This window comes from Danio rerio, chromosome 3 (genome assembly GCF_049306965.1).
Source record: "Danio rerio strain Tuebingen ecotype United States chromosome 3, GRCz12tu, whole genome shotgun sequence".
Lineage (NCBI taxonomy): Eukaryota > Metazoa > Chordata > Actinopteri > Cypriniformes > Danionidae > Danio > Danio rerio.
In genome coordinates, this window is record NC_133178.1 from 28,357,600 (window position 1) to 28,382,817 (window position 25,218).

Genomic DNA, 25,218 nt, shown 5'->3' on the forward strand with positions numbered 1-25,218 from the left:
TTACTGTGGCTGTTTTTTTATTTTTAATTGTTGTGCTATAGCTGTGACATTTATTGCACACTGTGTTTACTATCGACCCGCTCAGAGAAGCTGCCGTTTGTGTCTGTGGGCAGAAAGGCACCCATCCTGTGACCTTCTGATTGGACAGCTCTCCGTATCTAAATGAATCTCTGTGATTCACTGGACGCTTGACACCCACTGGGGTCCACCCACACTCGATATGGATGCACAAAGAGGCAAATAGTGCTGAAGGCTGCTTGTGAACGCTGTGATATTATTCATTCCTTGGCACAGACTTAAATAGGCCTCTTGTGCAAACAAAGCCATTTGCTCAAGGATAAAAATACATAGCAGCTCATATGTCCTTAGTCAGTATTTTGGCGTGAACAAGTTTTTTTTTTCATGTCACATTAAATGTAAAATCTTCAGCAAGTTTCACAGTGTGCAAAACATTATGAATCGTTCTGTGCATGATCAGATATTATAAAATATTTGAACCATTTAAAGGTGCATTATGTAAGTTTGACACCCTGTGGTTGAACTAGGCATTGCATTCCTGCATGAAAACAAACGCAAGCGCAGGTTACCAGATTGAGGTCGTACAGGAGCGAGCCTGACTATAGAGCCTAAAGGCTGATTAAAATCGTGTTCTATCTAAAAGCAAGAGCACGCAATAGAAGGAATATTTTCTATATTAAAAGGAGTTTTTGTCTTAACCAACACCTCAAATTGGTATGAAAGTGCTATTTCTTGCAGCTGCACAAAAGAAAACTGACAATGATCACCTCAGGTACACCTTATGTGTCATACTCTCACGCTGATATTTTCTCAGAATAGCTCTAAATGGCAAAACATTGTTTTATTACAGTTGGTCAAACCATGATTTTTTTAGTTGCAGACTCATGTTAACCTGTGCCTTAGGACTCGTGTTAACCTGTCAAAGTCACGCCCGAGCTGATATTTTCCAGTGTATGGTACATTCCATTTCCGTAAAGAATCTGTCATTGTAGATTTGTTTCGTCCTTGTTAAAATTGTTTATCGTAAGTAATTGTGTGGAGCGATGCGGTGGCGCAGTAGACCAAAAAAGTCGCTGGTTCGAGCCTCGGCTGGGTCAGTTTGCATTCCTGTGTGGAGTTTGCATGTTCTCCCCGTGTTGGCGTGGGTTTCCTCCGGGTGCTTCGGTTTTCCCCACAGTCCAAAAACATGGTACAGCTGAAATGGGTAGGCTAAATTGTCCGTAGAGTATGAGTGTGTATGGATGTTTCCCAGAGATGGGTTGCAGCTGGAAGTGCATCCGCTGCGTAAAACATGTGCTGGATAACTTGGCAGTTTATTCCGCTGTGGCATCCCCAGATTAATAAAGGCACTAAACCGAAAAGAAAATGAATGAATAGATGTAATTGTCTTATGATATGTAAAAAAAAAAAAATCCAAAATTTTTCACACTTTGTAATGTTGTTTTGCACTTCCCAGCCACCGTATGAAATAGATTATAAGCCTTACCATTTCGTGAATAAGTGCATATTCTATTTCAGAATGGCTGTGTTTAAATTTCTGTCTGTCTGGTGTAAGCAGCCAAATTGCGTATCACTGCAAATCTCATCATGTAGCGTGTTGTTATGACATGCGGTTACAATGTAACTTGCTCATGTAATGTTTACATTCATAATATTTATATTATTTGCTAATTAATAACCTCATGTGGAACTCTGAATCTGCATCTCATTTCGGAGTCCGCTACTGTCCACTGGAGGTCGCATTTCAGTCAAGGACGCATGCGTTGAGAGTCTTTCTGACTGAATGAATAAAATATGTGATTTTCCACCAAGGTAACCCGGGGTGCTGAAATAGAATTTGCTAAACTGGCATTGTGCAGGTTAAAAGAACCTAAACAAAGACAGATGTTCTGGCACATAACTCACATTTTCAAAGCAAAATATCTGACTTCAGCATTGTTTTTCTGATAAACAAGAACGTTCACTTTGCATGTTTCTTAAATATCTGCAAATATATTATTGTATTTTATGCTTTAGTGGACAAAAACTTACACACAGCACCTTTAAGTACTGTAAAAGCAGTTTTAGTTTATCTATGGAAAGTTGCATTCTCAGCACTGCCACCTGAGGTGCTATAGAGCTCTACTGGCAGGGTATAGCGCGTTAGCGTATTAGCATATCTGGTTGCGGCATTCTAATATCAGCTGTTTTTTATGCCTGAAAAGGTTGAAATTAACAAACTCAGATATGAAACGTCAGGTGTTATATGTACATATTGTACATGTTTATTGTATTTAAATTAACAACAGATCAGTAATACACTTTTGTGTTTTATAAGCTTTGACTTGCTTACAAATGGCTAAATGGGATCATATAGGACATAAAATGTTAGTTTGTGGACATCAAAAATGATTTTGAACAGGTAACTTACCTACAAGTCTGCTTTACACCTTTGTTGTGTTTATATTCAAGGCTTGCAAACTAGACCAATTCAGTACTTTTAAAGTGCCCTTATTATGACCTTTTCATGCACTGTGTAGCTAATGTAGCTGTTTGTAAATATGAAGATTTAAATATCAAAGGGCATCTCAAATTAAGTTTTCCTGTCCCTGTTTCTTAAACATTGGTAAGCTTAAAGGGATGGTTCACCTAAAACTTTAAATTCTTTCATCATTAACTTTCACTTGTCACAACATGTTTGAGTTACTTCATCGCCCTAAAATAGTGTTCTATCAGACATTTTTGTCAAAATTGAGTCATTGACATATTCTTATTTAATGACAACTTATTTACATTATGTAAAGTTGTTTATATTTTAAGACTTTTTAAAAAAAAAATGTTACACACACACTGTTTGCTATGGAATGCAAAAACTTTGAAGCTCAATATCTCAAAATCATTCAGAACGCAGATAAAACCTAATAACTGCAAGATGACGACTTTTTTTCTGATTTGAATTTTTTCTGATAGTTTGAATAGTAAAAGTCAATAGTCACTAGTTTCTAACATTCTTCAAAATATTTTTTTTTTGTGTTCAACAGAAGAAAAAAAGAAGCACACAAAGGTTTGAGCATAACTCTGAGTAAACTGTGAGTAAATTTATATTTTTGGGGGTGAAATGTCTCTTTAAGCTGGTCAAGCTGCTGACCAGCTAAGACCAGGCTGGAAATGGCTGAAACTAGCATGGAAAGGCCAAAACCCTTCTGAAACCAAGCTGGTTGACCAGCTAAAACCAGCTTTAAGCAGTTTTTTTTTTCAGCACGAACAGGACTTTTATATAAATTATTTATTAAAAAAAACACTACAAGTGTGCATCTTGAGACTAATCTATGTCAATGATGTATTAAGCTATCTAACTGACAATTATTTTCAGTTTAGACAGCTCAAACATGCAATGTAGTCTAGGAGTAGCCTTAAGCCTTGTCTGTAATGCTAGGAGATTGTCTTTTAAAAAGAATCAATTCTGTGAAATAATCGCACATCTATGAAAGATTACACACATTTAAAGAATACAAACTCTTCCCTTACGTCTATAACCTGTATGAGCATAAAAAATACATTCTGTATAGGCTACATACACTTATTGCACAGCTATAAGATTTCAGAATGTATCACAAAGCTATGTAAAAACTTACCAGTGGAGGAAACATTCTGCTCAAATCTACAAATGGATCAAGGAAATCATTTTAGACTCTTAATGAGGGGCATATAGGGGCAATAATAGGGGCACTTTATATAAAGACTGAACATTTTACTTGGACTAAAATGAAGTAGTTTAGTAGGCTTAATAACTGACATGTCACGTGATACGTTACAAGTAAAAGGAGCTGTGTAATCAGATTACTTTTTAAAGCAACTAAAAGTAATCCATTATTTTTTACATTTACAAAAAATCTTAAGTTTTCATGTATAATAAAATGATTGTATTTCATTGACAAATACACAAGGTTATTGTACTTTCTTGTCTGTCCAAGCAGTGGAGAAGCATTTGTGGCAAAGTGCCTTGTTTTGTTCACATACATTCAAAATGTCCTCTAGTCTTGAAGGTTGTGCTTTGTGTTAAAATAAACTAGTATTTTCATTTCTCTGTAACCACTGTCTGTTCAGTCTGAGATCGGCCAAATACTAGAATTATATAAGTAAATCTTTTGTCTATATTTATTTAAATATAAAGAAATAGTATGTTCATGTTATTTTTAATGTTTTAAAATCAAGATTGTTGTTCAAATAAATCATAATTGTAATTAGAAAAGAGTATAAATGTATGTCATTGCTTACTCTCAACTCTTACTGCTTAACAAAAAAACTAAAAATGTAGGTTTGAGAAATAGCCACATATACATGGAACTTGTCTATTATTGAAAAACCTGATGCTACAATTAGCTTGACAATAAAGAACAAATGTATTTGAATCGGTAAGAGAAATACGCCTTTGCTGTTGCCTTGCTTGTGATGTCTGAGCATGAGCGCACCATGATTGCACATTAAACCAAGAATTGTTTTGAAGGAAATTCAGTCCTTTAGAACTGAAGAGATGATGTGAGGAGGAAAATCAATACCAGTCCTACCAGACTTAAGACTTCAAAAGCAGTCAATCAATGTAAATGTCTTGCTGTTTTTAGAAAACTCAATAATAAATATATATTATAAATGTTGCAGTTCCGCAAACGAAGCTGACTGCAGAACTGTCAAACAAAACAAACATTTTGACAAGCGTTTTTTTTTTTTTTTTTTTTGTATGAGTGTGTTGGTAATTGTTGGTATTGTTGGTAATTGTTGGTATTGTTAGGTAATGTATGAACAATACATTTTATCATAGTATTTATTCACCTGTATTATTCATTCATTCATTTTCTTGTCGGCTTAATCCCTTTATTAATCCGTGGTCACCACAGCGGAATGAACCGCCAACTTATCCAGCAAGTTTTTACGCAGCGGATGCCCTTCCAGCCGCAACCCATCTCGGAGAAACATCCACACACACATTCACACACACACTCATAAACTATGGTCATTTTAGCCTACCCAATTCATCTGTACCGCATGTCTTTGGACTGTGGGGGAAACCGGAGCACCCGGAGGAAACCCACGCGAAGGCAGGGAGAACATGCAAACTCCACACAGAAACGCCAACTGAGCGGAGGTTCGAACCAGCGACCCAGCAACCTTCTTGCTATGAGGCGACAGCACTACCTACTGCACCACTGCCTCGCCTCACCTGTATTAATGTAAGTTAATCAAAATAATGCCATTCGTTGTTAGTACAAATTAACTCACACTGCATTAACTAAAAATCAAAAACCTGAAAACATCACATGTACATAAGTATTGACAGCCTTTGCCGTGAAGCTCTAAATTAAACTCAGGTACATTCTGTTTCCACTGATCACTCTTGAAATGTTTCAGCAGCTTAATTGGAGTTCACCTGTGGTAAATTCAGTTGATTGGACATGATTTGAAAAGGTATACACCTGTCTATATAAGGTCCCACAAACCAAGAATGAAGACAAAGGAATTGTCTGTAGACCTCCGAGACAGGATTGTCTCGAGGCACAAGGCTGGGGAAGATTACAGAAAAATTTCTGCTGCTCTGAAAGTTTCAATGAGCACAGTGGCCTCCATCATCCGTAAGTTGAAGATGTTTGGAACCACCAGAACTCTTCCTAGAGCTGGCCGGCCATCTAAGTTGAGTGATGGAGGGAGAGTGGCCTTAGTCAGGGAGATGATCAATAACCTGATGGTCACTCTGTCTGTGCATTCTTCTGTGGAGAGAGGTGAAACTTACAGAAGGACAACCATCTGTGAAGCAGATCCACCAATCAGGCCTGTATGGTAGAGTGGCCAGAGGGAAGCGACTCCCTGCCTGGAATTTGACAAAAGGCATTTGAAGGACTCTCAGACTATAAAAAACTAAATTCTGATGAGACTAAAATTGAACAAAATATCAATGTGGTGGCTGCAACTTGGTGAATGTCCTTGAGTGGCCCAGTCAGAGCCCAGACCTAAATCCTATTGAACATCTCTGGAGAGATCTGAAAATGGCTGCACATTGTTGCTTCCTATCCAACCTGACAGAGCTTGAGAGGTACTGCAAAGAGGAATGGGCAAAAATTCCCAAAGACAGGTGTGACTTGCTTGTGGCACCATATTTAAAAAGAATTGAGGCTGTAATTTCTAGCAAAGGTGCATCAACAAAGTATTGAGCAAAGGCTTTTTTTTATATATATATAAATTTGCAACAATTTCAAAATTTCTTTCACATTGTCATTATGGGGCATTGTGTGTAGAATTTTGAAGAAATTAAGTGTAACAAAAAAAATGTAGTAAAAGCAAAGCGCTATGAATACTTTATGGATGATCTGTATTATATTAGCAATATTCCAACACATTTTACACACATTTCTCATCCAATACAGATATTTAAAGACATTAGCACTTTAAAGCAGGTGTGACATTTGAACTCATTTCTGTTGTCAGTACTTATTTATATCGGACATTCTGATGACATTGTTCTGGATGTCACAATTCCTAATTAATTTATCCTGGCTTTTTTTTTTTCAGAGTAGTGACTCATTGGCCAATTATAATGAGGAGATGGTTGAAATGGAGAATGTGGGCTGCAGGAAACGTCTAGTACTTTCTCTTTCAATTAAATGTTCACAAACTCTCTGGATCCCTTGTCTTTAATTTTCACTTCCGCGCAACAGTGTTCATTACGCTTGTGTTTGGGATGCAGCCATCATAGGTGAAAAAACACTTAACAGTCTGGATTTCCTGGAAACCAAGTTTATACGCCTTGTTTGAAGCTGTATCATAGCAGAAAAAGAATAGCAAAGAAGGAAAAAAGAAAGCGGAGGAGTGAAGAAACTGAAAACAGCAGAGCTGGAGGTCATGCACTAGTACTGTAAATGCTGAAGGTTTTTTGAGTGGAGTTGAATGGGTTTAGATACAACCACGGTTTAGAAATGCCATCAAAATGACTTACATTTAAAATAGCCTTAAAACAGTATGTTCATTTTTTGACTTACCTCATAAAATATTCGCTTGGCATACGCAGAACTATATTTTCAGTATTACCTGCTGCTGCCAACATCTCAGTTCACACACTATTTGCTTAAATAGTATTTAAGAAAAAAATGTGTGTATACCATGGTGTTTAAAGAAGTATTTTAAAGTTGCCTGCTGTTTACTATTTCCAAGGTTGGTTTACCTGGTCCTTAACCATCCAAAGTGGCCAAAGTTCCCTCAGTTTAGCTGTCAGTCTGAGGTCTGACAACACAAGACTAATTATTGTCAGAATTATTTGCTATTGTATTGCAGAAATTTGATCCATGCTTTCTAACAGCTATTGCCTAAAGCACACTGAGTGTTGAATGTGATTTCTTTAGAACCACAGACATGGGTAAAAGGTGTTGAAAATCTGCAAACATGATGAACACAAGAGACAGATGTGGAGAGGGGTGCAATGAAGTTTTTGCTGCATTTGTGTGTATGCGTCCATATTTACGTCATTGTGTGTGTTCAAGTCACTTTTGTCGCACAAAATGTTGTTATAGCTTGTTTTAATAAATTAAAATAAAAAAATAGCAGGGATTGTTAATTCTACTCACTGACCTTATTCTACAATGTGGAAGTGCACTCGTTTTTGGGATTGTTTTACAACTTCCAATTCAGTTGCCTATGGGAGAAATGACTAGGAATGATAAACGGCAGAAAATGATCAAACTACTGAAGTGGATTTTATACTCTTTAAAGTGTGAAGTTAATCTATATATTCAAATTGTATGTGTATAATCTGCTTGTAGACTTGCATACCATTAGAATAATTACCATATCACAAGAAATGGATAAGTTATATAGTTACCAGGTTTGGGTCAGGGGTTAACCTTGGGGGAAATTGGGGTCAGGGGTTAAAGTAGGTGGAATTTGGGGTCAGGGGTTAACCTAGGTGGAATTTGTGTGACATATGTAGACCAAAGGGAAAAATAGTTGCAAAAGAAGTATATAAGCAGGCCAGAACATCAGTGAGACAGAATTTTTCAGACAGAGACGCTACTGGGGGTCTCCTGAAAGTTCTCCTTTGTTGTGGAAAATAAAGTATATTCTTCTGATATTCATAACCTCCAGATTGAGTTTGATTTAGTAAGAGAAAAACCAAGAAAACCACTACACTACTCACTCTACAAACAAGTGTTTACATGACAATACAGACCCAGTATAATAATATAATAAGAAAAAAATCAGTTTGCAACATCAAGCAGCAAAACGGGCTGGTTTTAACCTAAGAATGAATGGAAGTGAATGAGACCGGAAGTCTCGAGCCAAAAAGATTCAAATGGCTTTTATTTTAAAAAAATTATAAATAAAAAAATTAAAAGATTTTTCCATAATGTAACGTACATGCGATTAAAACGGTTCTGAAATTTGAAAAAAGAAATGGAGGCCAGTGCATGATTTCATCCATTGTGAATTGATCGTATTGTTGGTAGATTGGCGTTGGTGTTTCTAACTAAATGAATGGAGGTTGACAAATAAATGGAAGCAGGGCAAAAATGAGTTATGGCCTGACAGCCCCTCCCGAAATGCTAATTTGAAATGTCATTTTAAGGGGGCAGGGAAGGTTGTGGAATATGTATTAACTGATATATTACAATCAATCATGTATGATTTAATGTGAAGTCTTAATTTTTCCTAACTATCGCTATGTAGCCTGCTTTTTCTTCACAAAAAGACTTTCTGCATTTGGGGTGTAGTTTAGTTGAATTAGAATACACTGGACTATTAACTGTTTTCAAAACAATCACCCAGTGTGAAGCCTTTTTGAGTTACTGATTACGAATATAACGGTATTCCTTTCTATTGGCCAGTTTGCGTTGACTCTTGGAATATTCTGCCCTTTCTTAAATCTTTGCTGCCTGCCTTTTGACTTCCTTTTTTGGTCTACTTTCTGATTATAAGCTGCCTTTCAGACTATCTGCCTGTTTTGACCATGACTTTGCCCTTCCACCGCTATTGTGGTTACTCTTGATTTGATCTTGACTGGTTGACCTTGATTCTATCAATATGCACTCTTTATCCCAACACCACTGACCCTCACTGTTATAGTGTTTGGTGGCACTTTAGTGAGCTGCAAATGAAAATACAACAAAGTCAGTAGCAAAACTGCTCTCATATTTACCATTGTTATTCATTTTCACTAATTTTATAGGAATCTATGCCATAGGTAATATTTACATTTCCCCAAGCAGATGAAACAACAGGTTCAAGCTGGTTGAAGGAATGATGGATCTCAGGTTGTAAAGGAGCTTTAAAGTCATGACAGATTTTAGATGTTGTGTAAGAACGTTGGGAGCTGCACAGTGGCTTAGTAATGTGGCTTCTCAGGTCGCTGGTTAGAGTCCCAGCTGGGTCACCTGGCATTTCTGTGTGGAGTTTGCAAGTTCTCACCATGTTCACATGGGTTTCCTCCAGGTGCTCCAGTTTTCCCCACAGTCCAAAGACATGTGGTATAGGTGAATTGAATAAACTAAATTGGCTATAGTGTATGTATGGGTGTAAATGTAAGAGAATATGGGTGTTTCCCAATACTGGACCTTGAGTGAGATACAATCCTAAAAATACACAGCAAATTTTCAGTTCACAAAAGAACCTATAAGATTTTCTTAGTGTTTTTTAAATAATAAAAATCGATTTAACACCAAGAAAACCATAATTTTAGAGATTTTAAAAGTTTCTCATGGAATCACCAAAGCCAACCAGGGGTGGTTGTAAAGCGAGGGAAGCGGCTACTTAGGGCCCCAGGAAATCTGAGGGCACCCAATAAATATCTAGAAGTATAAATTATACTCATAAACTATATATACCATTGTTTTCTATCATATTTCGTATGGTGAGAGTTATTCAAATACAATTTTAATATAATTAAATATTATTTAGTATACAATGAAATATATTATTATTATTATATTATATAATGTAATTGTATAATAATAATAATAATAATTTAATAATTTTAAATTTCAGTCAAATTTATAAAAATAATATTTGTATTATTTTAATTTGTAAATTCATTTTACAATAAAAATAGCTACAATAATAATAATCATTTAAAATGTAGAGATTGCATAAATTTAAAAAAATGTAGAAAAGATGATTGGGTAATATTAGGGCAGGAATTGCTTAGGGCTCCAAAATCACAAAATCCACCCCTGAAGCCAATGAATAACCTTTATCTTTAAAAATTTAGAAAAAAAAAATGCTGCATATCTGAACAGTGCATCATTCAATGGTCTGTATGTCCAAGATCATCACTCCTTCTCACCTTTTTCAAAACTAATGCTAAATACAATAAATTGCATTCTATGATCACAGACAGGCCTTTTCCAGATAGGTGTGCCGCTAAAGCAAAACTCTTAATAAAGGACGTATAGCAGCTGCGCCACAGGTAGAACATCTTGATGGAGACCTTTAATACACAGCAGCTGGTGATCATTTCAATCCTTGAATGCTGGAAAGCCGCCAACAATTCAATTACTCTTCTCAAATGGAATGTAGATTCTTACATCCACGCTGAAGCAGATGTAATCCTCGCAATATGCTTGCTTAGACCTCAGAGGATATTACCTCCACGTGTCAATCTTGGCTCTCCTATTTTTTTGCTTCACAATTATCTCAAAGGTTATTTAGATTTTTTGCTCTGAGGCAGCTCCTCGGAAACATTTTGAAAATTGAGGCTGCATTAATATTCATTTATCATCTACCTTTGCAGGTGTAGACTAGATAGCTTTCTTTGTATGCCAAATTATACCAATTATGCCATTATGTTGCCTTTCTGCACAACATATTTTTGTTTTGTTAAAGGGAATCACTTTGTTTGAAACAGGTGCTAAAGCAGACATGCATTTAAATGCTGAAATGTTTACCTCCGACTATAAATAACATATTCATTACATAGCTAGGTTTAAATTAGATTTTTTTTAATCCTCACCTTGTCACGGATGGTAATAACAGGTTCTGCAGCTGTCTTGGCTTTTAGCGAGGTATACAGCACACCGCTGTGTGACCTGTGGACGATCTGGAAATGAATGACAGGCTAAGATGTAAAACAGCTCATCTGCCCTAATTGCAATCCTTCATGAGTGCTGCAAGACACTTCTCCAAAAGAGCCAAATTAAATGTCACCACCCCTAATTTGCTGCCTCTCGGTATACATAAGGAGAGAACACTTGAGGTATGCTTGTCTTCCAGCAGTTTGAGTATCTGCAGAGCACAGCAACCTTTGAGCGCATTATTGATTGATTCGTCCTCCTTTACTAGTGCAGAGACTGCTATTGTATCACAGAGCCTGAGAGGTAGAGGACTGAGGGTCTTTAAAGCCGTTTCTGATTCTCAGAGGGCTCTAAACTAAAAATGGTTCTTTACACTTGGTAACAGCTCTATTTAGAACAATATTATCCAGAAGAATCCTGACATAAATCTTTGTATAAGTAGGTTCTTTATTTCCCGCCTTTTTGGTTTTCGAATCTGTAACTGTCATTGATTTTGACAGTTGATTTTCTAGAGTTCAACCAAAGAGCTTAAAATGACCGAGACGCAACACTTAATAGAATGTTCCATTGCAACAGAAGCGCCCAGCAACAGCCTCGAATTTCGTCATTTTGGAGTGAAAGCAATCGGCTGTCCATTGGATCTTATTGCTGTTGCGATGGGAAGCAGCTGCTTTGTTTTTTATTTATTTATTTAAAAAGCGCCTTAAACCTGAGGTCCAACCTGAAAGACGACAACAGCACTTACTATCACAATCAGCAGCACTTTTAACAGTTTATTTTACAGACTTATAATATGCTGTTGTTCTATAGAATGGAAGAACTATGACGTCACCTTGTAGGCGAATCGGCTGCTAGCATAAAACTGGTTCCTTCGATAAAATCCCTATAGGATTTTCCCATAGGCTTTTTGAAGATTGCAAATAATAAGCTCTGTGTTCAAACATTGTTCATTACACTTACACGTTTTGTCCAGCCGGATAATCCTCACATGAAAATACAATTTTGAGCACTTTTGGATCTTAAATGCAAACGCAAGAACTAAAAAGCTAACATTAGGCTATAAACAGACTACAATGCTCCTGGGGCTCTCGTCTGTGACATCAGCACCACCCTGCTACAGATAACTTTTCACGCTTATTTTTAGAAATAATGTCCAAAAAAAAGTATTATTCTCTCTGTTTATTATATCATAATCCACGCTATATGTTATAATCAAATAAATACGCAAATGCACCTACAGTACAAGCATTTTGGATCGTTTTTATGTGGAAAAAACATCTGTTTTGCTTTAAGGTTGTTCTAAAAGTTTTAAAACTGTACGTATAAATGTGCCTACATAGTATTAACATTAGACATATTTAAATAAGTGTATCGCTCGCGTGCACACAGCCTGCTTACCTTAACAAACGACAAAAATGAGGGGTGAGGAATAGACCTCTTAAATGCCTGCAAGTTCCATTATGGACACAGAACAACATTTAATTTTCCTTTTTTTTGCCACGAAGTACAGCAAAAAGCAGCCCATACAGTCACATCTGCTTTACATTTTATGAAGTGTAAATATTGCAGTTATGATGGCATTAAATGTCTTCAGATGGGTAAAAAACTGACGAAAAATCACTTTATCACGTTAAAATGACAGTTAACATGCATGTATTTTAACACATTTATTCACTCGTTTGCATTACTGAGAGCAGGAGAGAGACAGGCTGCACTGGTGAGCAGTAACGTTACACTGTAAAAAATTTGACCTTAAATTCACAGTAAATTACTGGCTAATAATTGCATTACTTTCACAGTAAATTACTGTATGTAAATTCACAGTAAATTATTGTGAGGTAGTTCACAGTAATTTACTGTGGTTTTGTCACATTAAATTATTGTGAAATTACAACCATATATTGTAACTTTACAGTAGATAATAAAGTCCTTTACTGTGATTTCACAGTATTATCTTGTGGAATTAACTATATTTTACTGTGAATTTGCAAAACGATTACTGTGATTTAGCAGTAGGTTGCAGTTTAAATACCTGATTTAACTGTAAAGTTACAGTTATATCCTGGATTACTGTAATTTAACAGTTTGGTGCTGTAAAATTTCAAAGCATATTTAAATTCTGTCTTAATTTACTCACCCTCAGGTTATTCCAGCTCTGTTAAAAAGGATTTTTTTTTGTTAAACACAGAAATAAAAATATCAAATATTCCTCTTTGTGTCCAAACAACCTGAGGATGCGTAAATGACGACAGAATCTTCATTTTTGGGTGATCTGAGAAGACTCTAAAATCAAAATAAAAACAAACACACATACATTTTACAGATTTATTTTACAGCTTTATGACATCTGTGTAAACATTTTAGAAAACTTTCAAAAGGTGAAGGTGAAGCCTCAAAAAATACTATAAGAACATATTAACAAAAAAATCTGACATCATATTTAGCATACATATAAAAAGCAGTGCTTCAGAGTGCGCTCTCTCTCTCTCTCATTATATATATATATATATATATATATATATATATATATATATATATATATATATATATATATATATATACACACATGAGAGAGAGAGAAAAAACTTCTTGCTAAATTAGGCAGTCGTCTATTCAAGGTCAATTATTTTCCTGATAATTTTACACACTTGCTGGTTGATGTGTCTTCTCTGCTTCTTTGACTTCGTCTGTCTTCCATCTCCAAACTGGTGCCCAAAAAGCACCTATAAGCAAAAGGGCAGACAAACAGTTAGCTTCATACAACACTACTGGGACACTACTGCTGCACTACAGAGCAAAATTACTGTTTGCTCAGTTTAAACATGCTGACAATACTGTAGCTCAGTCAAACTGCAATCATTTAAACAAAACATCTGAAAAACATTTCCATCACAAACACACAATCAAGAACAGTCCAACAACAAATAGTGGTTTTAATGACCTAGGCAGAGCATTTTAAAACAGTTGATTTGATTTACACCTTCTGTTTACAGACTATAATCTAATGCTGAGTTCACACTTATTGCAAAGTTAACACATGCATCACAGTACTTGCTCTTGAATACTAGCAGGATTTTTCTTGCATCAAGCTAATTTTTCATGATTAAAATATTAGGAAAATTTTGCAAAAAAAACTTGATTGAAGTGATACAGCACTTGTGTTGTATTCATTTCAATCAAGTTTTTTGCAAATATTCCAAATATTTTTAAACGTTTTTGAGTTTCACTTAATTTGTGCTGCCCAGTAAAAATTTCCCACTATTTATGCATTTGCAATGACTTGCATGTAATCCACTCACCTGAATAGGTAACTTCACATATGGCATAAGAGCCCCATCCTTTTAAAGACAGCTTCCCCTCTGGTCTCCAGCACAGACAAACAAATTGTGTCTGCAACACGGCCCTTTATAACAAGGGGACAAGGGGAGTCATGACTTGTGTTCCTATACATTCCTTGTTTAACCCCCCAAAACAAGCCCTCAGTTACAATATTTATTGTTGACATTACCTTAAATTCCAGAGTGCAAAAGGCATCTTCAGCATACTTCAGTTTCAGACCAGATCCAAAGTCAGTTGTGAAACCCAGGTGAGGTCCCATGACCACTCGACCCTCCAAGGAATAAGACTAAAAGGGGGAAAGAAGGACTAAATTAGAGGTGTTTGTGAATAATTAAATTTGTTTGTAGAAACAAAGTTGACATTCCATGCTCTGCCTATTAAAAACCAAGCAAACAAACACACATGCCCAGTAAAATTGCTAATAAAAATAAAAACTATAGTTAAAAAAAATCTTTGTCTAATATTTACTACTACTGGAGGTACTGGTGGAACTTCTGGAAGAAAAAGAGTGTGTACAAGAAACTGCTCACAACAAATCTGTGAAAAACTTGACATTTAAAAATCTAATAAAAATGAGGAAGGCATCAACATTACCTTTAATAATCAAGCGAGGGGTGATTGGTAGCATCAGTGTTTCAACATCAATGGCTGTGGCTGCAAAAAAATATGAATATAATAAGAGTAGAATAAGACTCAACCTAACACACACACACACATACCCATATATATATATATATATATATATATAGGTTTAGATTGTGTTAATGAATTTAGGTTATATTTGTGTGCTCAGAATTTACTCACCTCACACTTCAGCTATTATCAGGTACACCTGAACACCAAAAAATAAAATCTACAGTTAGTGACATAAACAATTAGTTCTCATTAGTAAATGTTAGCACTGCATTAACACCAGTGAGAAATATACAATATGTACTGTGTTAGTGTTAGTTTAAAAGAATACAACTGAATTGTATTATAAGCCTCATTTAATAAAACAGTTAAGACTTGTTTCATAATGAGTTTAGTTTATTTGACTAACTTAACGTTAACGTTACAGTGAACAAAATTAACGTACATGATGGTGACTAACGTAACCGTAACGTGAACTTAAGTGAAGGTCAGAGCTTACCTTAGTCATTTCACCTTTACTTCAGTCTTGTACTGAAACAGAAAATGCAGTTAACAAGAAGTTAATTAAAGAAAATTTCCTTTTTTTTCAGGAACTAACGTTAACGTTATGCTAATAACAAGTTACCTCAGAAAACACTACAATCACCATCTGGCGTCGTTAATTTCTTGTTTTAAAAAAAGGCGCGCTTAAACCCTGTACGTGCGAGTACAACTAAAGTACTCGGTAAATTCCTGTTAAATGAAATGCCCTATACAGAAATACACATACAACAATCATTTAACGGACAAAAGTCATATTTTAACACTTACCGAGGATGAATCCGTTGGGTGAAGAGACGACGCAGGCGTTGTCGTGATGGCGCTTGTTTGCGTTCGAGTCGAGTCAGTTCTGTTCAATGAATCGGCTCTTTTAAGTGAACAGTAAAGAGTCGAATTTGGCTTCTTTAAGTGAACAGTAAAGAGTCGAATTCGCCTGAAAACGATTCCGTTTTGTATAATATTGTAAGACGCAAACACATAATTCATTAATATTTCATCATATTGCTTGGTTCGTGTACTGCTTGTACACGAATTGCTTGTTGATGACTATGAGCTCATGAACACGTCTGATAAAATATCTGAATCTGATTCAATGTCACACAAGTCCTGAACCGAAGCAGTGCAAAAGTAATATATTGATTGAAATATAAAGTTAATTATTTTCTTCGCCATTCAAAATATTACATATCTCTGACTTCAACAATAAGAATAAAGTTCGTTTTGAGTGTATTGAGAATTATTATTTTTTCCTCCCAGGATTCATTTCGCACCAAGCTGCATCAAGCTGTAATGGTGGATGAGAAGGCACATAATATTATAAATATTGCTTGTAATATGTAATGAAATAAAGTTTTAACACTTTTTCATGCGAGAATGTAGTTCTTCAAAACTCAAATCTGTGGATTGTTAGTAAAGATTGTGTGTAATTTTAAGTGTGTTTTGCCGGTAGCGGAGATCTATGACCTCCAGGCGGTAACGGCGCTCATTACTCATGTATCCGCCGAGAGGCGCCTGTCTTCAGGCTAGACATTGGGACAATTGCCCCGTCTTCGATGGCTCTATATGCGTCCGAAAATGAAGTTTTAACTGTTTTTCATGCTAGAATGTAGTTGTTTAAAACTCTAATCTGTGGTTTATTTATATAGATAAAAAATAATAATAATTTATATATATATTTAATTCTGAGATTAGTGACCTCCAGGCGATGACAGGTGCCCAATACTCATGAAACCGTCTAAAGCAGACATTTACCCTGACATTGAAATAATTGTTGGCTGTTTAACAGTCTTTGGTTTCATTAATTAATTACTTTTTATTCCAGTTTATTATGTTTTGGCTAAGCACACAGTTGTTCATTAAATATTATTTCCTATTCTATGTTAACTGTAAAATTAAATAAAGGTGCAGTACAACCAAAAAGATGTTGGTAACCAAATCGTTTTGGGGGCTAAAAACATTCTGTTATTATCTGTTAAAAGTTCATTTGTATTCATTTCTACGTTGAGTTAAAAAAAGGTTTGAATTTCTATAACTAACGTGCAAAAGATATAGCCCTTTTCACAGTAATTGGCTGTAATCATGCTACCTGCCGTTATTTCACAATAAAATTATGAATACAACATATTAAGCAGGTCGCACACCAGAAGCGCCGCTCGGCGCCGCGACACGGCGCGTACATGACAGTTTAAGGTATCACACACCAGACGCGCACATTCGAATGATATTTAACATGAAACTAATCAGATGGCGCTCTGTGGCGCGGCTGAAAAATGAACTGCGTCCTGAGCCGTCGCCGGGCGCCGCCGACAGCCGCCGACTTGCGGCGCCGGTGTGTGTATCCTGATAGAAACCTATGTTTAGAATTCTAAAATGCATGGCGCGGCGTGGCGCTGCGCGGCGCGCCGCCGAGCGGCGCTTCTGGTGTGCGACCTGCTTTACTGTGAATTTTTCAGTTAAATACTGTGAAGGGATACTAATGTAATTTACTGTGAAAAATTACAGTAACTTGTTGTGAAAACCTGGAAATTTTTTACAGTGTATCCTCATAATATCGTTTAGTTAAAATAAATGATCAAGAAATTAGTCTCGACAGCCTTTACAAGTGAAGGAATTATTTACACAGAATATGAAATCCCAATTAGAAAAACACTACAAACTATAAAATACTATTCATGAAAATACTTAAATCACAAACAAGTCCAAATGCCCAACACAAGCAAGCTGCGCTCCAGACCAGTTTAGCTTGATGACGTATAATGTCTCCGACACCGCCTGTAGTCCCACTTAGCAACTTGATAGCAACCGTCTTTATAAAGAAGCATGACCGATTTAAAAATTCAAGAGTGAGCTGTAACTGATGTGTTTTATGTCGTAGAACAAAACGTGAACGTATCTTGAGTTTGTGTTTGCCACAAACCTTTTTAAGCGATTTTACTGAAACTCCATTCAAAAAACCCATTGACTTAGGGACGAGGGAACCAGAACTGCTAAAATGCCAACTCTCTTCCGGGTTTCTTTTATACAAATTGATGTCATAGTTCCTCCACTCCACTGGAATTTTTTAGTCCAAAATGTCCGCCGCGCCATCTAGTGGCTGTTTACCAAATTGCACTAGAGTGTCTCCTCTTGGTGATTCTATGCTCTTTGGTTAAACTATCAACTTCACAGACTGTCAACGCTCTTTCAAAATGTAAATCTTACTTTTAGTATATCCATGTTTATACATTTTAACTGAACACTGTTTTTACAAGTTTGCTCTTTTCTGTTTTTAGTTGTACAAAATGTAAGTGTGACCAGCTTCATTCAGTTGAGGATACTTCTTCCTTACAGGGTAAATAACAGCTATTGAATTTAATATACTTTTCATAATTTTTCTTTATTTATTTCTTGGGTTCATGCATAAACAGATATGTAAACAAAAAGGGCAAAGCAATCCGAAAATATTATATTGCTTTTATAACATGGAAAGGACTCATTTACTGCAATTTTTATAGCCATATTTGTTTTTACACACAAAAAAAAGAGACACACTTTGTGACTTTAAACCAATTATTGAATTTTCCGATGCTGTCATTTCAAGCTCATCTAGAGAACAAAACACACTCATAATTAGGGATGTCCAGATATGTCCATGTTTGTCATGTGATAACAAAAATGGGTGCAGATGGACAACATTATCAACAAACCGGTAGACGGACCATATTACACAACATCTGAAATGTTGTTTAGGTCATTTTAAAATCTCTTTGCCAATGTCCATCATCAAAGTGGTTTGGTATTATTACCTCCCAGAAATGTCTTGAGAGGCTGTGTTCCCAAAAAGTGGTCTCACACCTCTAAAAACTAGATTACATTCGTTGAACTGTCTTCTGGGGTGCAAGTAATTTATTATATAAGAAAAAAAAGCACGCAGTGGCTTTTCCTAACACAAAAAATGTCCATTTTCTTTTTGATATTTGATGTCAGTATATGGGATGATTTTGTTCTCTTTGACTCAATGGATGTGGAAACAAGCTTTATTCACAAATGTTTGATATTGAAATCCAGTTTTGTGTATAAATCAAATTTGCGTCTGAATGGAAAGTTACTGATAAGCCTAAATACACCTAACAAGTGGCCATGGCAAAACTGTAAGAATGTGCTCTGTGACGCAAACTACTGTACCAGTTATTAACAAAACACAGCACCTTTGCTGACAGTGATTTGGATAAAATTGCAGAACATGACATCATAAATCTCTGAACACAGCAAGGTTATTTTGCTTTAAAATTGTTTTGAATGAGATGCCACAGCCATGCTGTCGATTATTTTAGTTTCAGGAGTGAGTCATGTTCTGTAGAAACACACACACACACAGGTATTTTAATATGGCTGTCACTCCTGAAACTGTGTGTATGATTCATTAGTTTGTACATATACCTGTATGTTCATTTCAACTCAAAAGTTATTTGTTGTCTGCAGGAAATAAAAACTCATTCAATTTAACACCCTGAATAAGCAAACAAAAACAACAGCAATCATTTGTGCCTGCACAAGAATGGAAGTTGTGAAAGAGAAATCCAAATTGTTAATCACATACACTTTGAAAAAAGACAACTAAACTCCAGCCTGGTCTCAGCGGAAATGAGTCGTGTTGCTAAGAGACCAAAAGGCTGGCAGCTGAAGACAAGAAGGAGGAAAAAAGAAAGAAAGTTTTGTGTGGTGATATATTAGATAGAGTGGCAGGTAAGTGGGTGGCTGGAGCAACAAAGTAGTTAAGAAACTGGAGGACGGATAGAAGAAAGTGAACGTATGTAATTTAATATCATAACAATAACAATGTTATTAAAGTAATGGGGTTCAGCCCACACGAATTTGCGCGTGCAGAATTCTGCAGATTTTAAGCCCATCATTGAATCTATTTATTTACTTGTGTAAATTTATATTTATTCAGTTTTTCTATTATTTTCAGTAATATATTTGACTAATATGAAAGTGTTCATTTGAATTAATTGTGATACAGTTTGTAAAGTAATATTTTCTGTCTTTTAGTATATATATTATATGACACACTTGCTTTGTTTACCAAATAAGTGGATCTAGTTGGCTTTGCATTGTAAACATTATTAAAAAAAGTTAAGCTATTATGTTTTATTTTAAAATATTAAGTGTTCAGTTACATTCATTCATTTTCTTTTCGGCTTAGTGCCTTTATTAATCCGGGGTCGCCACAGTGGAATGAACCGCCAACTCATCCAGCACATTTTTTCACAGCAAATGCCCTTCCAGCCACAATCCATCTATGGGAAACATACACACACACACGCACACGCACACACACGCACACACCGCGGACAATTTAGCCTACTTAATTCACCTGTACCGCATGTCTTTGGACTATGGGGGAAACCGGAGCACCCGGAGGAAACCCATGCGAATGCAGGAAGAACATGCAAACTCCACACAGAAACGCCAACTGAGCCGAGGTTCGAACCAGCGACCTTTTGCTGTGAGGCGACAGCACTACCTACTGTGCCACTGCGTCACCCGTGTTTAGTTACAATACTCCCGAAATCATTATGCATAAATCCACAGAAATAGCTAAACATGTTTGCAGATTCTGTCTGGCCCTAGTAATGGGATATTATGTTTATAGCTCTACTTATCATGAGATGACATCATTATAGAAAACTTGCTTTAATTGGGCAAGGTTATGCTTGTCATTTAAATAAAACACACTCGCTACACTGTAAACCCCGCTGTTGTCATTACTAAAGATATTAAGTTAATATAACTTAACATTACTTAAAATACCAAGATTTAGCATCAAGTGCATCCTTAAACAAGCCAGCAAAAAAAATATGTAATTAATATTTTAAGTTCTCTGAACTTAACATTTTAATTTCTTCAATGTCTGTTTATAATGATTGGTTGCTCTTGAAATTCTGCTTTGAAAACAGCACTGATTAGTCGATAAATGTTATATGACACAAGGTGGTCATTTACCTTGTAATGCAGAATTTTGCTGAAAATGAATAATAATTCACTCCTTTACAGCTTACTCCCTGGTTTTATTAGTGGTTGCCACATGCAGCAGAAATACTTTTTCACCAAGATCTTATATTTGTGATGGGAGAGCTGCACTGTAGTTTATATCGGTTTAATTTTCAATATCAAGTCTGATTTGTTGCAATTGTATCCATACAATTTTGCCACATTCAAGTGAGCAAGGTCACTTACTTAACTGAGTCTTTTAGGTTTGATGTCTGTTCGAAGTTTTAAAATAATAAGTAGATATTTAAAAGCTTATATACATTTTCCTTATTGATATACTGGTTCGAGCCCCAGCTGTCAGTTGGCATTTCTGTGTGGAGTTTGCATGTTCTTCTCATGTTTGTGTGGAGCTCCGGTTTCCTCCAACAGTCCAAAGACATGCGCTATAAGTGAATTGGGTAAGCTAAATTGTCCGTAGTGTATGTGTTCTGGTCCTCCAGGTTGGAGGTTGAGTGTTTGGCCCAGGACCCAGCTTGTAAAAATTAGATGTTACGAAACACCAACATTATGCGGCTAAATATCAACTTCGATATAAACGGACCTGGTAGTGAGTAAAAATTATAAAAGCTGACAATTTTGGAAGTTAAGTCTTATGTTATCTGTACTTAAACATTTAATTTAATTCAATGAAGAGACTGCATTTGGTCAATTCATTTAATTGAGTTGTGGATTTCCCATTTCTGGGAACGAACTGAGGGAATCACTTTCTTTAAATCATTTGAGTAGTCTAAACTTATTAGGCTTTACAGTGTAAGGTTACATTTATTCAGAATTATTCAGAATCCTTATATCAGAAATACAGTCAAAAAACAACCAATGGTAACACTGTGAGGTTCAGTCAAAACTTTAAATAATATAAATAATATTAACAAATTGTGCAATTAGCAATAAACTATTTTAATTCTACTGACAGATTTCTTTAATGGATCTGTCGAATAATTGATTAATAAAAGCTCAATAGAAAACATGGAAAAATTTAAACTTTTGTTTCTGTATTGTAATTTTGTTTGTGTGCCTGTGTATGTGTACATCTTGTATTTTATTGTGGATGTCCCAACAAATAATGCAATACCAGTAAAATTCTGACCAAAATAATGTCCGTTCCCGTGAGGAAAATGGTTCAAAACGGCTCATCATACCTGTCAACCCTCCTGTTTTTTCTCAGGATCCTTCCATACAAGTCCCGCTATCATCTCAGGTATTCTCCCATATTTCTCCTGTATTTTTAATCTTTCTATGAAGGGTGACAATAAATATCAAAGAGCCGATCCTTCCTGCAGTATACAACATTCGAATTGAATCAAAAATATTTTTCAAAATTGTCCTAGGAAAAAAAATGGGTGTTGTTCAATAGTGCTAGGACAACTTTTACGAAAAGTTATAATCCACTTCAAATGTTGACTACTGTATTCGCAACCTATACCACCGAACCACCAGGGGATGCCACTTTCTCCTAATTGTGAATCTACTCTGTGCTTTCATTTTATTTAGGCATGAAAACACTTTAAAATAAATAGAAAAATGACAGGATTCCCTTCATTTCCATTACAAGCGCCCTTGCCACTCCTATGTAATCCTTAAAACAGTCAGTTCATGTAGTGGTGCACTCCAAAATCACAAGAATTAAATATTTTGAAAGATTTTTTTTTTTCCTGTGAGGTTTGGGTTTACAGGTAAGGTTGGTGGAAGAACATATTTATCAGTACAGTGTAAACATTATTACATCCTAACATTCCCTAAAAAGAAAGTGTGTGTGTCTGTGTGTGTGTTCAGGTGACCTTTCCTCAACGGCTCAGCTCAAGACACCTCCATTACTCTTAATCAGTTGATGTCTGATTGGTTCTCTGCACCTATTATCCCCCCTGCATCCAGCATTGCACAGCCATGACCTCATTGGTCAAAGCCCTGATCTAATGCCACAGCAGCCGTCTGCTCTGATTTATCTGGAGAAAATGTGAAGATTGTGCATATCAACAGGTTTTATCACATTAGTCAGGCCTCATGGAATATGACATGCGTATCTAAAGCAAATGGGCAGAATTCAAATTCCCATAAAGTTCATATAAGAAGTTATTTGAGATAGTTACGATGGAACTATTTAAGTTTGTGAACCTTAGATTAGGTTTATATTGGAATGTCAAGTGTGATTTGTTGCAATTTTATCCATACAACTTTGCCACATTCAAGTGAGCAAGGTCACTTACTTAACTGAGTCTTTTAAAATGGTTTGAAGCGAAAATCTAAACTGCAAACCATATGTACTTCAACCCCTTTCCATTATTTTCACATTCATTCTTAATCAAAGGCTATTACAGTAGGTTTTCAGTACAAAAGAAGTCTGAAGGTGAGTCTGAATAATACAGTTTTTCACTGCTTCTTACAAAAAGACTATATATGTGTGTCAAATGTCTAACGTGTCTTTAAAATCTGTACTGTTGCCATGCTGACATTGTAAGTTGTCATTGTAATGAAATGCTCAATATGTGATAAGTGTAAGGTTTCTATAGTGCTCAAAGGCAAAGAAGCCTATTTTAGATTTCAAACAGCTTTCTATATGTGCCATAAGTTGTTGCCTTTAAGAAAAGTGTAATACTTACAAATGTGTCATTGTTTTTTGCCACAGAGTGTAATGGAACGCTTTTCTCATGTCACTGTGCAATTATAATAGAAAAAACAACTAAATTGATCTGCATCATATCAATTTCTACTATCACGTACTCAAAATAAAGTGGCGCTCAGTTCAGAGAGCAATTCCTTTCATTAATGCTGCCGGCAACAGCTCCCTAAAACATCAAATGGACTCCGGATCCGTTCTAATGAGGCCAGGAGTGTAAATATGCCTCACTTTTGTCGAACTGAAGATAAAACACAACAGATGTAAAAAATGCCAGTGGAGAGAATCTCTGAAAGAGTTTGATGATGTGAGAGACGCCACTCAGCAGGTGCTCTTAGAGATGTGTACAAGCCATAGGAGGGACGACATCGGGGAGCACCAGACACACGTCACCGCTCGATCTGGGTTAATGAGCAAAGCAATTGAATTTTGCGAGATCTAATTCTAAGTAAACCCTGTGGAGAAGCAGTTTTTACCAGGAACAGAAATCATTTTAGTATCTAGTGATGTTAAAGTAGCTGATATCTTCTTTTAAACTAGTGGTTTTTAACCGCAGTCCTTAGGACCCACTACTCTGCACATTTCGTATGTCTTCAGATCATCAGTTTGTCAGCTAAGATCTCTAATGGAGCATTCAAGTCATGTCTGAAAAATCATATTTAGGAGATGAATGCAGATGAATGTTATAACATATGATAACTGATAGGAAACTCTTTTACTGTAACCACAGAGTTTGAGTTCTGAGTATTACTATTTTACAATACTAAACCTCTACTAAATTATACTCCCTGTCCAAAAAATAAAAAAGTCACACACTTTAATATTTTTTTTTATTTGACAGTCTTAAGCTCTGACTATGCATTGTGGCATGGTTTCAGTATGCTTCTGCAATGTGACAACATTTGTTCTTGTCCAAAGTTGAAATACCTTTCCACCAAGATCTTATATGCAAGAGTCAGAACGCTGTGCAAAGTCTTCTACAGCATATTCTAAAGATTTTCAATAGGGTTCAGGTCTGGACTCTGTGGTGATCAATCTTAAGTTGTACATTTTACATTATATAAATTATGTATATTATAATAACAATTCAGGTGATGTGGTGACACAGTGGGTAGCGTTGTCGCCTCACAGCAAGAAGGTCACTGGTTCGAGCCTCGGCTGGGTCAGTACGCATTTCTTTGAGGAGTTTGCATGTTTTCCCAGTGTTCACGTGGGTTTCCTCTGGGTGCTTCGGTTTTCCGCGCAGTCTAAAGACATGCGCTATATGTGAATTGGGTAAGTTAAATTTTCCGTAATGTATGTGTGTAGATGAGAGTGTAAGGGTGTTTCCCAGTGATGGGTTGCAGCTGGAAGGGCATCCGCTGCGTAAAATATGCTGGATAGGTTGGTGGTTCATTCTGCTTTGGTGATGCCAGATTAATAAAGGGGCTAAGCCGAAAAGAAAATGAATAATAATCAATAATATCAGTGGTTGCCACATGCAGCAGAAATACTTTTTCACCAAGATCTTATATT

At 36.0% G+C, this 25,218-nt stretch overlaps 1 long non-coding RNA gene across 1 annotated transcript; it reads right to left on the reverse strand.

The window, feature by feature from the left end:
* Positions 1 to 13,631: 13,631 nt before the first annotated feature.
* LOC137490611 (uncharacterized) lies at positions 13,632 to 15,902 on the reverse strand. The gene is made up of 7 exons (XR_011010399.2): positions 15,828 to 15,902; positions 15,517 to 15,548; positions 15,189 to 15,216; positions 14,979 to 15,038; positions 14,554 to 14,670; positions 14,345 to 14,448; positions 13,632 to 13,768 (listed from the first exon to the last, which is right to left on the reverse strand). It is a non-coding gene; the product is annotated as an uncharacterized lncRNA (long non-coding RNA).
* Between the last annotated feature and the right edge of the window lie 9,316 nt (positions 15,903 to 25,218).